The 11,242-nt window shown below is 43.3% G+C and overlaps 1 protein-coding gene across 4 annotated transcripts in view; it reads left to right on the top strand.

Annotated features, from left to right (window-relative positions):
* The first annotated feature begins 1,829 nt into the window (after positions 1-1,829).
* TRAK1 (trafficking kinesin protein 1) overlaps positions 1,830-11,242 on the top strand; it is a 91,438-nt gene continuing 82,025 nt past the window's right edge. For 3 of the 4 annotated variants that reach the window (XM_077809276.1, XM_077809275.1, XM_077809274.1), the window contains exon 1: positions 1,830-1,972. The gene's annotated coding sequence lies outside the window, so the exon portion shown is untranslated. The remainder of the gene's footprint in view (positions 1,973-11,242) is intronic. The other variant, XM_077809277.1, reaches the window with a different exon arrangement.

Genomic DNA, 11,242 nt, shown 5'->3' with positions numbered 1-11,242 from the left:
CTTCTCTCCATTCTCATATCTCATGATCTCTCCCTTCTAGTTTTTCCTTCCATGCCCATTTTTTCCTCTCCCTCCTCTTCTACCTACCTCCTCCTCCCATGCAGTCAGCCACGCAGAGATTAAGCGCACACATCCTGAAAGACCCTGTCTTACTCCCCTATTTTCACCTCATGGTCCCTGTAACCAATAACCAAGATTTTTTTCAAGAAACAGAACAATGAAGAAATAAACATTCTATGGAAAATAATGAAATGTCTCTTATATCTTTCTTCCCCGATGGCTTGTAGAGATGTATTCCAATGAAAAGCTGTCTGTCACTAACTTGGAGGGTTGCATCAGTTACATGGTGTTGAGGTCATTTCTGTCTAACAGGGTTGCTTTATTTACAGTAAATTGTGAAGTGAGTCACTGCCCTACCAATGCCAAATTCTGAGACCTTTGGCACTGGTTAAAGATGGAATTCAGGGGCCACAAATTTCATATGTACACAGCATATTAGCAATTCATTAAACTGTGTGCAGGAAAGGCATGTGGTAAAACAGATTTTGGTAATCCCCGCTCAGAAGAACTTCTTGTGTTTCAGCTTCCCATTCTCACATTTTTGCTTCAGCTAAGGTTAGCTATAGAATTCTGCCCTACCAATCTGAAAATGCTATTTAGTGCTCTGCCTTTTTTCTGTTTATAAAGCAGGACATTTTGTTAGTAATTTAGAATTGAACTGTGTGAATCTTGATAAATTGAAAAACTGAGCTATAGACAACAACATGAAATTCAACAAAGACAAATATAAGGTGCTAAACTTAGGGAGGAAAAACAAAATGCACAAATACAGAATGGGGGGGATAACTGGCTTCACAGCAGCATTGCTGACAAGGATCTGGGAGTAGTGGTGGATCACAACCTCAAAGTGAGTTGTTAGTGCAACACTGTTGCCCAAAAAAAAAAAAAAAGCGCAAATGCAGTTTGGGTTGCATTAACAGAGGCATAGCATGCAAATCACAGGAGGTGATAGGACTGCTCTACTCAGCACTAGTTAGTCCTCAGCTGGAGTACTGCGTCCAGTTTTGGTCACTGCTGCAGAGAAAGGATGCAGAGAAACTGGAAAAGATCCAGAGGCGAGTGACAAAAATGATCAGAGGAATGGAATGCAAGCCATATAATCAAAGGCTGAAGGACTAGATACGTTTAGTTTGGAAAAGAGGAGATTAAGGGGGGACATGATATCAATCTTCAAATACTTGAAAGGCTGCCATAAAAAAGATGGAGAAAAATTGTTCTCTCTTGCCACAGAGGGCATGACAAGCGGCAATGGGTTCAAACTACTGCATAGCAGATTTAGATTCAATCTCAGGAAAATTTTCCTGACTATAACAGTAGGACAATGGGACAGGGAATGCCTAAGGAAGTTGCGGAAGCTCCTTCACTGGAGGTTTTCAAAAAGAGGCTGGATAATCGTCTGTCTCGAGTGGTTTAGACACAACAAATTCTGCATTTTGGCAGAGGGCTAGACTAGATGACCCTTGCAGTCACTTCCAACCCTATGGTTCTATGATCCCATGAGTCGCCAACCCTGTGCTTACGTGGCTCTTGTTTCTCCTGTTACCAACCTCACTCAGTCATGCATTCCAAACCAATGTGTATTGCTCACTGTTCTTTTTAGGAAACTCTTGCCAGCACTGAAGTAAATGGACATGCTTGCCTGGCTCATGTTAAAACATAAGAGCTCAGGTATTTGAAATAATTAACATGGGCTATATGTTTCTTTTCCTCCTTTCAGATGTGTGCAATAGTACTGATCTTCCTGAAGTTGAAATCATCAGTCTGCTGGAAGAACAGCTGCCCCATTACAAGCTGAGAGCAGATACAATCTATGGTTATGACTACGACGACTGGCTTCACACGCCTCTCATTTCTCCTGATGCCAGTATCGACTTAACAACTGAGCAAATAGAAGAGACGCTGAAATACTTCCGTAAGTGAAAACTTGACAGTTGTACCGAAGCAAGAATATGGCTTGAAAATTGAACTAGTGCTCTCTGTCACAAGGCCCTTAATATAGCAGCTGTGCTTAGGGATCAGCATGAGTGGCGTCGGACCAAGCTACATGTGCAATTTAAACCAGCCTTCTGTTACAATGCTGTGGCAAAAGCAATAAATACATGAATAATGGGTCAAAAGCTGGTCTGTTTTCTGTACCAGTATTACAGGTTTCTGATGGGTAGAAGGTAAAGTAAATATTAAATAAAAGATTAGAACATACAAAATAGTAATTGCACTTATAGTTTGTACATGCAGAGCTTCATCCAAGAGAGAGGTTCTTGATTATCCTCCTGGATTAAATTCTATTTAGGATGAGAAAGTAACAAAGACTCTTAATAAAAAATACAGTAAAAAAAACCCTAAAAACACCTAAATCTCAGATCCACACCTCAATTCAATTTCCAGAAGGTTGGAAAGTCCCTGAAATATCTGGAGTTTGAATATATGATGGTATGCATTTTGTTTGAGGACTTTATAATCAGCTATAGGTTAACATAGTTTACTCATATTGAAATTACTTCTCCATTCCACAGGTTTAATGTGAAAGCTCTAAATGTTGGGTGAGTGAAGAAACTTCCAAGTAGTTGCTTTTGTTTTTTAAACATACTTTTCCTTTAAATCAGAACTTATGCAAGAGGAAAACCAGGAAAAAATGTTTGATCAAAAAGAAATGTATGTAACATTAAATTCCTGGATTTCGGTTGCTATAATTGGAATGTATTACTTTTTGCTTTAACTCTCAAAGGTGGCAGTTGCAATTTCCTGATACCAAGCATCAGCATAAAATACAAAAAGCTAGGCCGAGACTTGCTGCCTACTATATTTGCATTTTTCATTTGCTGACACCTTGCATGGTGGATGATGCTATAGTGTCCTGGCAAGGCATCATGAAATCAAGTAATCATGTTGCAGCTTAGACTTCTGGGAGAGAGAGCTGCAATTCTGGACTATCCTGGAAGAACTGAAGTTAGTAGCAATTCTAAAGGGATGGTCAGTTCACAGAGTTTGTCCTTTCATCTTTTTCTTTTTTTCTGTCCAGTTTCATGACATTGCAAACAGTGGCTGACCATTACACCTGTAAGAATAGCTCCTAGCTTAAAGTTCTGTTCACTCTTGTCTAAGGGAAGGGTTTTCAAAGTGAGGAAAACCTATACAAATATAGTCAAACATAAATCCTCTGGCCATCCGAATGATGATTTTGTCATTTAGTAATTCAGCAAGAGATTTGTGATGAAATAAAGGTTCTTCTGCGAGTGCTTTCTCATGTCCATTAACTTACATGTGTGTGCTTACCACATGCACCAGTGCCGGAAATTTTTCCTTCAGCAGTATCTGTAGGGGGCTGGCTCTGGTGCCCCCTGGACCGGTGCACATGTGCCGCGGTGTAGCGGGCACCTCCAGCTCCCCCCACCCTCAGTTCTTTTTTTGCCACCAGTGATGGTGCTAGAACTGTTGCTGCTTCAGTTAGCGCTGTTGCATTCTTGTTTGTACAAACGTGTTAATCCTTGTATTATAGTGTATATAGTTTCCTGTTAGTGTTAGTAAATCCCTTAGCTATACTTAGAGACTCCGTAGGTCCCGAACGGGACTTTGCCTTGGGAGGGGGCATGCCCCGGTCCCGAGGCTTTAAGCCCTGTGATCGCTGCGAGAGGCCCATGCCCGTTAGCGATCCACACAGCAGTTGTTTGCATTGCTTGGGTGAAGGGCACATTAGTGAAAAGTGCAAGATTGCCAGTCCTTCAAGCAAAGGATTAAGAAAGAGCGCGACATTTGTTTAAGAGCACTCCTTATGGAGTCAGCCCTCTCCCCAGCACCAGAGCAATGCTCTGACTCAGGGCCAAGCACCGTGACCTCACTACACAGCACCAACCAGGACCGTCCACTGACTAGCACCGGTCCCCATCTGTGGCTCTGGCCAAGAAGCCCAAGAAGATGGTGCGAGGTCAGTCTCCAACCTCCTGCAAGAGAAAGGATAATACAGGGTGCCAGCAAGGTCCCATGCTGGGCAACTCTTCACTCCTGTCGGGATCTCAGGCTCAAGCTCCGGTGGAGTGATGTAGTCCAACCCGCTCCCTGCTGGCCACCCCAGATAGTGGCAGAGGCCTCCGTCAGCTCCGGGTACTGTCCATGCCGGAGGCCCTGCAGGCAGCACAGGAGATCATGACCCTCCCGGTGCCGCCCACAGCGGCTCCTGCGGTTCCCTGGTCACAGGGTAAATCTGCGTTCGGACAGTCACGGTCCCAACCTCAGTGGCACCGTTCCCCACTGCAGGGGACGTCCTGCCAGTGCTCACCCTCCCAAGCAGCCACACCTCTGACTGTGAAAGGCAGACTCGGTGCAGTCCCATTCAGTCCCCAGACTTTGGGCACAGGCAGAGAGGCTCGAGGCACAGCTCGCCGGTGACTGGGCGCAGACTTCTGGAGGCCTGCGCTCCCTGGTAGGGGTAACGATCCCAGCACTTGGTATCTCCGAGATAACGGTTCCACTCCAGGGACCCGTTGAGGGATCAACACTACCATTCCTCGGACCATCACCAATCCCCTACGAGGGCATTGTCACGTGTGAGCCCTTCCAGGCACCAGGCCTGTTCCAATTCCTGATCCCGCTCCTCATCCTGGTACCGTTCGTCAAATGCGAGACGTAGATCTCCAGCTCTAGGCCTCAAATCCGCATGAGCCAGGACATCTTCCTTCTGGTCTTCTGCCCCAAACCCCATGAGACTAGTGAAGAGAGGCACCTCCACGCTTTGGACATAAGAAGGGCCCTGGCTCTCTAACTAGATCAGATGAGCCTTTCCGTAAGTTGGCTCAGCTTTTCATCTCTACAGCTGATGGGATGAAGGACCTCCCAGTGTCCACGCAGAGGATTTCTGACTGGATCACCTCTTGCATTAGCACCTGCTATGAGTTGGCAGGAGTCCCTCTGCCGCCGATTGTCAGAGCTCACTCGACCAGAGTGAGGCATCTTTGGTGGCCTTCCTGGCACACTTCCCGATCCATGACTTCTGTTGAGCCATGACATGATCCTCGGTGCACATGTTCACGGCCCACTATGCTGTCACTCAGCAGGCCAGGGATGATGCTGGGGTGGGCAGAGCAGTGTTACAATCTACATGTCCGTGAACTCCTACCCACCTCCGAGGGGTACTGCTTCGGAGTCACCTAAGTTGAATGGACATGAGCAAGCACTCGAAGAAAAGACAGTTACCTTTTCCATAACTGATGTTCTTTGAGATGTTACTCATGTCCATTCCACAACCCACCCTCCTTTCCCACTGTCGGAGTTTCCAGCAAGAAGGAACTGAGTGTGGGAGGAGCCTGCAGCGCCCTATGTACTGTGGCATGTGAGCGCTGCTCCAGGGGGTGCCACAGCTCGTCCCCTACAGATACTGTTGAAGGAAAAACTTCCGGCACCAGTTCATGTAGCGAGCGCGCACACACCTAAGTTGAATGGACATGAGCAACACATCTCGAAGAACAGCGGTTACGGGAAAAGGTAACCGTCCTTTTCTTTCCATTTGCATTAAACTATACGTTTGTTTCACATATGAATTTGTGACATTTAAAATTACCTGTAATGTTAAATTCCAATCCTGCAAACTGAAGCAATCAGCGTGGATTACAGTATAAGATCAGTGCCTGAAATTTCACTAAGGTATGGTGTGTTAGATTTTATTGCAGTGTGCAGCAGTTACTGAATTTAGGTTATAAAGAACAAAGCTCTTGTTGCTTCTTATGACTAGTTTTAAAGGGCACATGACAGTAAGAGAACATGTCATCCAAACACCAAATTCAATATCTTTCATCTTTAAAAAATGGTGTAATTTATATTTTAGGAAATAAATCCCTTAAATATGCTTGGTTGCTGCCAGTGATACGTGGCATTAACTTCACTAATGGACAAAAGAAATAATGCAAAATTTAAAAATAGCCAACAACTGCAGCAGGTCTACAGAGCTGGTTAAATTGCATTGCTATAAGGAAGAGATGTATCAATAATATGCTAGTGTCCACTGAAGTTGGGTTAAATAAAAAATTTGAAATATCAGATTTCAAAGTCTGTTGTGGCTGGATAAATGCTAACTGCTGAATTCAAGATATTTTTATGATGAATTCAGTTCTACAAAGCCATGGGCTAAACCTTGAGCCAGTTTATATAAGCATGTTAAAGCTAAATGCAGAGGAAATCTGCTACCCTGGTGGGCAAAGCAGCAGAGAACCATCAGCATGGCTAGTGAGTGTGCACAACATGAGATTATGTGGCCTAGGATTGCCATCTTTGGTTGGACGAATTCCTGGAGATTTCATCACATGATATAATCTTTAATTCTTGGAGACTCCAAGTCATTCCTGGAAGGTTGACAACCCTAATGTGGCCTAATATCGTCATGAGAATCCAGCAGTGGCCACTACCTTTAATTCTTCACTTCTCCCAGCTTGTGTACTCAACAGGAGCTGGCAGACTAGGTGACTACAGACCCTGACACAATGTTGTGGGCAAGGACTCCATCCATTAAATTTTTTAGGAGCACAAAACTGTGGCTTGTGTTCTGCTTGCTTTAGTTTCTCCCTATCCTCTTGCTAAAGCCTCATAGAGCTGCTCACTGGGAAAAGTTAACATGAAGCAGCAGCAATAGTGAATGGTTCCTATACAGATGTTCGCCAGACAATTTGTTTACATTTGCATGACTGCCCGCAGCTCCCAGTGGCTGCGGTTCGCCGCTCCTGGCCAAAGGGAGCCGCAGGAAGCGGCGCAGGACACAGGGATGTGCTGGGCAACGCTTCCCACAGCTCCCATTGGCCGGGAATGGCGAACCGCAGCCACTGGGAGCTGCGGAAGGCCATGCAAATGTAAACAAACTGTCTGGTGGCCCGCCAGCAGATTACCCTGACCCCCGATAGGTTGCTCACCACTGGTATAGAGAGTATTTTTGAGAGGGAGAAAAATAACCTTATCTGAATTAAGCATTGCATTGATAGCCAGGAAATTGGGAATTCTGATTGCAGCTCTCTTGCTGACTTGCTCTGTTGCCATGAAAAATCATGTAGTCTTTGTGTCTGCCTTGCATATCTGTATGGTAGAGATAAAACTTAAAATATTGTTGTACCTCACATATGGGAATTGAGAACAGATTGATATTAACATAGCCCTTTGAAACTATAATGCATTGTATAAATGTTAAGTGTTGTTACTACTATTAGCCATTCTTTCATCCAAATCAAAAGATATCAAACAGTGTAAAGTTATATATTTAAATAGCTCAGCATGAAAAATCCTTGAGCTGCCACACCTATCCTACAGGAATGTCCCCAGGAGTGTGACTGCTAATGGAATGATCGGTTTTAAATGCAATGGCTGAAACACACACTCTTGCACAAGTTCACAATTTTTGTAAGGTTTAAAAAGTCATTAGCATTGGGTGTGTGCAATCACTGACACTTGTCTAGCAAAGGATTTCATCTCAAAATTACAGTTCCCTAAAGAGTGGTCAACTAACACAAATTGTGGATATGCGCAGCTTGAGGGACTGTCTAGAATTCTGTGGAAACTCTTCTAAATACCACAATCTCATTCCCCTTCTGTCCCCCAAAAACCCCCAACCCGCTCTGCAAACCATATGTAGAATTATAACTCTCTTTGCCTGGTGGCACTGTAATTTTAATTGTTCACAGTAAATGAGATTGTGTATCATTGGGTTAATTATAGCTTTACTAAATAATTTGCCAGGTTCCAAAAGGAGCATGCAAAACACTAATTGTGGGATACAAGAACAATAAATAGACTTGTACAGAACAATTGAAATGATGCAGGGATAGCTGCATGAGTATGAAAAGTATTAGCTATGGCTATGTGGGTCAGCATTCCAAGGTTCAATGAAATCAAGATAATGAAATTCAGCACTAAGGTAGTGCAGCATCCACTAATAATGAGGGAAAGTGCAGAAATTTGACTTCAGTTGAGCAAAACAAATGCTCCCATTGTAAATGTAGTAATACGTTTAAAGTTCGGTGCTCTGTTTTCTTCAGCTTTCTTTTGGTGCTTTTCAAGTACATAAAATAAGGTTGGTATTTAAACTTAAGACAGCACATAATACTTCAGGTATAGTATTAGACATCTCTCTCTGTTTAGGTTTGATATGGTCCCCATCACTGTAGTATCTAAACTACTAAGCGGTTTCCAAACAATAACATGGTAAAGATATGCTGTCAGAATAAGTCCCCTGTATAAATATATACAGGCTTATCTTTCCAAATGTTCTGGAAATGTGTCCAAATTCAGATATATTGGACAGTATTTGTGAAGCCCTTTTGCTTGTTTATCTAGGGAGATTGCATTTCCAACCTAATTCTGTAGTTACATCTCAGTGTTTGGTAGGAACGTGGGATTATGGAAAGTTACTTTTCATGATGTTTGAATAAGATTTTGGTGATGACAAAGTACTTGTTGTGAATTTGTGGTCATGTCAGCCACCCTCCAGGTAAAATTGGAATTAGGAAGAGGGACTATTCCTCTGGAAAAAATGGCAACCTTTTGTGAAGGGAGGAGACTAAAAGAGGTTAGTAAGTTATCTTGGTACCTATCTAGCCTCTCTTGATGTGAGAGTGCCACATTCTTGTTTGTTGCAATTCCCTATTTATTTTCTTCCTGTGCAAATAACAATATTTGTTTATACAGCACTCTTCATCCATAGCTCTCAAAGCACTTTACAAATATTGTCCCTTGTGAAAGATGGGCAATCTCCATGGAAGCAGCCCAGAGAGGCTAACTGACTTTTCCAGAATTACACAAGTCAATGTCAGAGCTAGAAAAAAGCCACATTTCCTGACTTCCGATCCCATACCCTCTGGATTACTTGATATGCATTTTGACAGCAGACAGATGAAACAGAATGATGGGTTTTCTAAATATTTATTTTATTTATCTATTTTAATACCATTCAAACACTCCCAAAAGGCCCTAGTATCTTCCACAGAACTTAAAAATAACAATCCAACTTAACCCAGGAGCTGAACTCCAACCCGAAATAAAAAGAGATGGAGTAGGGATGGGCAGAGGTGGGGCGGCGGTGAGGGCTTGGAGGAAGGGGTGGAGTGGGGGTTGGGCCTCAGACGGAGGGGCGGTAGAGCACCCCCTGGGTAGAGAAGAAGTCAGTGCCTATTTGTGGTGGATTTTGCCATGTAATATTCCACCATAAAAAGTACTTCACAGTGGAAGGATCTGATTTAAAACTACCAAAAAAAAGCACTGTGGAAAAATGGCCTACCATTTTGAGTATGTAGTAAAACCATTTTTAACCCCACTGCTCGCCCCATCTCTGAGCTTTTTTGGGGCGTGAGGGGTGGGAGCGGACTCATTCTCTCCCTGCCCTTTCTCATAAGCTTGCTACCTTGTTAGCTTCACTTTCCACTAGTTTCCACTATGAGGTCCTGTGAGTCTCAGTGGGAGTATGCACCATATGTCATTATGCTCAATTAAAGTTTGCCTTATTAAGGCCTGCAATAAGCTTTGCCACCCATAGCTTCGAAAGAGCATGGAGTGTTGATGTTCTAGAAGTTAATGTGACATCTATGAATTCCACACTGTTTTATTTCCTACAGTTTCACTACCTTCTTTATAAAGTAAAGAAAAACAAATACTTAAGTACCAGTATATTGTTTCTGTTACAAGTGAGTCTGAAGATGGGCATGAGGGGGAACTGAGGCAGTGAGAGAGTGCAAAATGAAGAGAAGCTATTTTCTGCTTTTCATTTTGTATATAGTGAGGGATTTAAGTTTGACTAATTTGATTCTTTAGTTCCAGGGTTGCAAGATTTGCCAAGTGAAGATCTATATAATCTGTCTAGGTGTTCATACCTTACTCGTTATCCAGGTGTCTGAGTACAATACACAATGTAACCAATCTGAGATGCTGTTTAATAATTGATTTCTGGTTCTCCTCTCCATTCCACTGAAATGGTTGGTAGGATTGGCTTTTTTGTTTTTTAAATGTTTTATTCTGGCGAAAGCTAAATCAAAGATTCACGTCTAATTTTGTCCTGAAGGTGGTAAGATTTCTTGTGGAAGACTGTTCCATAGCTAACAGAAGAGCAGAAGCTTTCTAGTGACACACTTCCCTATAATCCCGCTGCCCTGTTAGCTATAATTTGGGAGATACATTGACAAGATGCTTGCTTAGTAACTGAAACGTTCATCCAGACCACACCACCCGATCCATTGTCTACAGCCAAGCTCTACGATACAACCGCATTTGCTCCAACCCCTCAGACAGAGACAAACACCTACAAGATCTCTATCAAGCATTCTTACAACTACAATAACCACCTGCTGAAGTGAAGAAACAGATTGACAGAGCCAGAAGAGTACCCAGAAGTCACCTACTACAGGACAGGCCCAACAAAGAAATTAACAGAAGGCCACTAGCTGTCACCTTCAGCCCCCACCTAAAACCTCTCCAACGCATCATCAAGGATCTACAACCTATCCTGAAGGACGACCCATCACTCTCACAGATCTTGGGAGACAAGCCAGTCCTTGCTTACAGAAAGCCCCCCAACCTGAAGCAAATACTCACCAGCAACCACACACCACACAACAGAACCACTAACCCAGGAACCTATCCTTGCAACAAAGCCCGTTGCCAACTGTGTCCACATATCTATTCAGGGGACACCATCACAGGGCCTAATCACATCAGCCACGCTATCAGAGACTCATTCACCTGCACATCTACCAATGTGATATATGCCATCATGTGCCAGCAATGCCCCTCTGCCATGTACATTGGTCAAACCGGACAGTCTCTACGTAAAAGAATAAATGGACACAAATCAGACGTCAAGAATTATAACGTTCAAAAACCAGTCGGAGCACACTTCAATCTCTTTGGTCACTTGATTACAGACCTAAAAGTGGCGATTCTTCAACAAAAAGACTTCAAAAACAGACTCCAACGAGAGACTGCTGAACTGGAATTAATTTTCAAACTGAACACCATTAACTTAGGCTTGAATAGAGACTGGGAGTGGATGGGTCATTACACAAAGTAAAACTATTTCCCCATGTTTATTTCCCCCCCACCCCCCACTGTTCCTCAGACATTCTTGTCAACTGCTGGAAATGGCCCACCTTGATTATCACTACAAAAGGTCCCCCCCCGCCCCCCAGCTCTCCTGCCGGTAATAGCTCACCATAAGTGATCACTC

The sequence above is a fragment of the Eretmochelys imbricata genome, chromosome 2, assembly GCF_965152235.1.
Source record: "Eretmochelys imbricata isolate rEreImb1 chromosome 2, rEreImb1.hap1, whole genome shotgun sequence".
Classification (NCBI taxonomy): domain Eukaryota; kingdom Metazoa; phylum Chordata; order Testudines; family Cheloniidae; genus Eretmochelys; species Eretmochelys imbricata.
This window is presented reverse-complemented; position numbering and strand designations above follow the sequence as displayed.